A 5,239-nucleotide genomic window follows, 5' to 3' on the forward strand; every position below is an offset into this window, starting at 1 on the left:
TGTAGGAATTTTCTTATTTCTCCATCCCCTTGGAACTTTCTTCTTTGTATCTCTTGATGCTTGCTTGTTCTCTATAGACTCTTTCTCTAAGGACTCCTTGTTGCTAGCTTTGCATGATTCCGGTGGGTTTAACTCCCTTTGAGTTACCTTGAGATGAGGTTCTTTCTGAATACATGGCTTGCCAACCAGTGGGATTTCTAGTTGTGTTGTTTGTGCTTCACTGCTTGTTTCTTGCATCAGTGCTTCATTCTGCTCTTCTCTTGATTCTTTGTTCTCTTGACTTGATTCTTGTGAGAGGTTGAAAACATTAAAAGTGAGCTACTCATCATGTATTCTCAGCACTAGCTCTCCTCGCTCTACATCTATGAGTGCTCTGGCTGTGGCTATAAATGGTCTTCCCAGAATGATGGAGTAAATAGGATTCTCATCCATTTCCAGAACAACAAAATCTGTGGGAAGATAGTAGCTCCTAACCTTAACCAGCACATTTTCAACCACTCCTATTGCTTGTTTTTGAGTTTTGTCAGCCAATCTGATAATTATATCAGTAGGTGTTAGTTCATTGATTTGGAGCTTCTTCATGAGGGAGAGAGGCATTAAGTTGATGCTTGCTCCCAAGTCACAAAGCCCTTTGTCAACCATTGTTTCTCCTATGGCACAAGGAATGTGGAAACTCCCTGGATCCTCCTTCTTTGTGGGTGGCCCTGGTTGAATGAGAGCACTGCAATCCCTGTTCATTTTTATTGTTTGTCCACCCTTCAATGGACTTTTTCTAGCTAGTAGCTCCTTTATATACTTGATGTAGAAAGGCATTTGCTGGAGAGCTTTAATAAATGGTATATTTACATCAAGAGATGCAAACATATCAAGGAACCTTGAGTACATTATCCCTGCTACACCACCTTTAAGCATGCGGGGAAAAGGTGCATATGGGTTCAACACCTCCTTCTTCTTTAGCTCTTCCTTGGATGTAAGTTGAGTTGTATAGCTTCCTTTCTCCTGGCTTTCCTTCTGGTTATTTTGGAGGTGTTCTACTCTATTCATACTCCCCTCATTACTTGTGGTTATCATTTTGCATTCTTCCCATCTTGGATTCTTCTCTGTATCACTAGGGAATCAAACAGTGGGTTTGGGAATTTGTTGAGATAAATACCCTACTTGGGACTCCAATCTCTTGATGTTTTCTCCTTGGTTCTTGATATTGTCTCGCACTTCTTCCTTATACACTTTGTTGTCTTGGACTTCTCTGCATAAGTTTTCAAGAAGAGCTTCAATCTTTGAGAGCCTATCATCTGTTGATGATGGTGGGTTGAGATTAGGTGGTTGAGAAGGTGGGTTAGATGGATGTTGGTAATATCTCTGTGAGGTGTTTTGATGAGTAGCATTGTTGTTGGAGTTGAGGTTGTGGCGTCTCTGATCTTGCACTTGATCTTGTTGGTTTTCCCATCCAAAGTTGGGGTGATTTCTCCATCCAGAGTTGTAAGTTTTGGAGTATGGATCATGGACTTGTCTAGGTGAATTTCCAACATAGTTGGCTTGCTCCCAGTCACCTTCTTCTCCTATGTTTACTCCTTCTTGAGCTGATGATGAGGTGATGGCTGCTGCAACTTGGTTCTCCTCCACCTTCTTGGTAAGATCTGCTAGCTTCTTGGTGATCATCTTGTTTTGAGCTAACAATGCATCCATGTGGATCAGCTCCATTACTCCTCTGGTGTTACTTCTTTCGGAGGCATAGAAGTAGTCATTTTCAGCAACTATTTTAATGACATCTATGGCTTCTTCAATGGTTTTCTTCTTGTTTAGAGAGCCTCCTGATGAATGATCCACAGTCTTTTTTGACTCATAGGAAAGACCTTCATAGAAGATGTGAAGTTGAACCCACTCATTAAACATCTCTGGTGGGCATCTCCTTGTTATGTCTTTGAATCTCTCCCATGCTTCATAAAGTGTCTCACCATCTTGTTGTCTAAAAGTTTGCACCTCAGTTCTTAGCCTATTGATCCTTTGAGGAGGGTAAAATCTTGCTAAAAACTTGTTCACCACTTCTTCCCAATTAGTTAAGCTTTCCTTTAGGAAGGATTCAAGCCATTTGGATGCCTTGTCCCTGAGTGAAAAAGGGAATAAGAGCAACCTATAGACATCTGGATGGACTCCATTGGACTTCACTGTGTCACAAATCCTCAGGAAGGTGGTTAAGTGTTGATTAGGATCTTTTTGAGCACCACCTCCAAATAAGCAATTATTTTGCACAAGAGTGATGAGCTGGGGTTTTAGCTCGAAATTGTTGGCATGTGTGGTGGGCTTCTGAATGCTGCTTCCACAGTTTCTTGGATTAGGATTGGTATAGGATCCTAAAACTCTCCTTTCTTGCCTAGCCCGGTTTGCATGGCCTTCTCTGACATGATTATGAGCTTCTTCTTCATGATTGTTCTCCAAATTCTCTTCCATGTTAGGTTCAAAATACTCTTCCCCTCCTTCCTTAGCACCAATAATCCTTTTCCCTCTTGCTTCCCTTCTTAATCTCCAAAGGGTTCTTTCAGGTTCTGAATCAAAGGATATTGAAATTCCTTCTCTTCTCCCTGTCATACAACAAACAGATTGCACAACAGGAGACAAAATGAAGAAACTATTCTTGTTAGAGTAATTGTGAGTGTGAGTGATGCAAATTATCAAACAGTTAGTGGGTTAGTCAGCAGAATTGTAATCAAAGAAAGAAAGAACGAAAAAAATGAAAGAGGGTGCAGGGGGTGAGGAAGAAATTAAAATAGACTAAAAGAAATTAACTGAATAAACTAAACAAAAAGAAAAATTCTCAATCTAGTAATCTTCACACTTAATCATTGTTGATTCAAAATCAATCCCCGGCAACGGCGCCATAAACTTGATACATGAAAACTTGTCTCTCAACAAATTTCCCTTCGACAAGTATACTGAATTGTCGTCAAGTAAAACTCACAATAGAGTGAGGTCGAATCCCACAAGGATTGATTGGTCAAGAAATTCTAGTTAGAAGAATATGCTAGTTAAGCTAAACAGAATTTAGATTGAGATGCAGAAATTTAAATGACTGGAAAGTAAATAACAGAAATTAAAGTGCAGAATCTTATATGGGGATTTGGGGTAATGAGCATGAAATTAAATGGCAGAAAGTAAAGAGAATGGGTAAGATCAGAAATAGGGAAATCATTGGGTTCAGGAGATATTGCATTCTCTGGATCAAGTTCATTCTCATCTCTTCCTCAATCAATGCATTCATTAATCTCCTTGGCAATCTTAAGTGATTGGATCCCAATTCCTTGGCAATCCAATATCTCTAAGCTTGAACAATTGCCCAATTCCTTGATTTAATTGCTCATGGGAAGAGATGAAGTGTGGTCACTGATTATACCACATGTATTTCTAAATCAAAGTGTTGGGAGGATTACATGTCACTATATCCGCCCAAACCCCAATTTGGTCGAACATGAGAAAGCATTTCTAGCATGATCTCCTCATCCCTTTTCCAAGGCTCAAAAGAGATCCAATTATGGAGAGTTTCTTTTCCAAGACAGCTAACCAATTGAATTAAGATTGAAAGCTTTCTAGTAAGATCAAGAGAAAAGAAAGAAGAAGAAGAATGAAAACTATAATTGATCCATCAAATTACAACAGAGCTCCCTAACCCAATGAAAGAGGTTTAGTTGTTCATAGCTCTAGAAATGAAAAATGACAGAAAAGAAGAATCCATGCTAAAAGTGCAGAAAAGTAAATCTATAGAGAGTAGTTTCCAAAAGTGCCGAGCTCCCCTATAGTTCAAAACTACTCCTATATATACTACTCCTCTTACTCTTCTAGTGAGTTCTTCAAGTCTTGGATGTGGGCTTTGGATCTTGAGTTGAAGCAGTTCTCATCTTTAGTGGGCCCAACTTGTAGAGAAATATGAATTAGGCCTTGGGTATTTAGTAAGATTTAACGTTGATTGCCATTGTGGGTTCGAGAACGTTAATGGCATTCACTTTTTCCACTAACGTTCCAACCTCATATATCCACATTAAATCCAATGTTAGTGGTCTTAACGTGACCACTAACGTTGCTTTCTCAAAACTTGGCTAACGTTATTGGGACTCACTTTTCCTAATAACGTTGGCTTATACCCCTTCACAAACGTTAATGGGAATCACTTTTCCCATTAACGTTGCTTAGTGCCCCTATGTTCCTATGTTAGAGTCCACATTAGTATAGCTAACGTGACTCTTAACGTAGGTGTGATCCACCTTCAAGAGCGTTAGTGACACTCACCTTTGTCACTAACGCTCTAAATGCCACATTCTCCACGTTGGAACTCACGTTAACTAAGTTAACGTGGCTCTTAACGTAGTAGTTATGACACCTTCCAACGTTAGTGACAAAAGTGAGTGTCACTAACGTTGGCTATTTGATCTCAACTCCACGTTAAGTTTCACGTTAATAGTCTTAACGTGAAAGTTAATGTAGGCAATGCTAGATGGTCCAACGTTAGTGACAAAAGTGAGTGTCACTAACGTTGGATTTTGTTTCCTCTTCCACGTTAGAGTTCACGTTAACTAAGTTAACGTGACTCTTAACGTGGATCATTGCCAAGCTCTCCAACGTTAGTGGTGTTCACTTTTACCATTAACGTTGGAGTTCCTTTTTCTTCTACGTTAACTACCACGTTAACTTAGTTAACGTGGCAAGTAATGTGAGCTTTGGATGGCTTCGCAGGCATTATTGGTGATCACTTTTCTCATTAACGTTGCAAGCTTTACCATTCCACGTTAGTGTTCACGTTAACTAAGTTAACGTGAATACTAACATGGTTCTTCCTTGCTTCCTTTGCCCTGAAAACAAGCAATTAAAGTGCATCAAAGCTCTAGCCAAAGTCATGAGATTATGCATCATCAATTTATCATGCAATTCTAGCAAAATACTCATGAAATTATGCAAAGTTCAAAAAAGTTGCTTGAATCAAGGTGTAAGTGTAATTTCATCCAAAACTTACCTTATTCACTAAGAAAATGCATGAAACTACCCTAAAATAGTAAAGAAAAGGTCAATGAAACTGGCCTAGATGCCCTGGCATCACTAGCACATTTTTCCAACTAAAGTTGCTCGACCAATCAATCCTTGTGGGATTTGACCTCACTCTATTGTGACTTTTTACTTGACGACAATTCGGTATACTTGCCGAAGGGAAATGTTTTGAGAGACAAGTTTTAGTGCATTATCTACCCACCTTTGT

General features: G+C 39.3%; 1 non-coding gene across 1 annotated transcript; it reads left to right on the forward strand.

Moving 5' to 3' along the window:
* The first annotated feature begins 1,887 nt into the window (after nucleotides 1-1,887).
* LOC127747092 (small nucleolar RNA R71) lies at nucleotides 1,888-1,995 on the forward strand. Its single transcript, XR_008008895.1, has one exon. It is a non-coding gene; the product is annotated as a small nucleolar RNA R71 (small nucleolar RNA).
* The last annotated feature ends 3,244 nt before the right edge of the window (nucleotides 1,996-5,239 follow it).

The sequence above is a fragment of the Arachis duranensis genome, chromosome 4 (assembly GCF_000817695.3).
Source record: "Arachis duranensis cultivar V14167 chromosome 4, aradu.V14167.gnm2.J7QH, whole genome shotgun sequence".
Lineage (NCBI taxonomy): Eukaryota > Viridiplantae > Streptophyta > Magnoliopsida > Fabales > Fabaceae > Arachis > Arachis duranensis.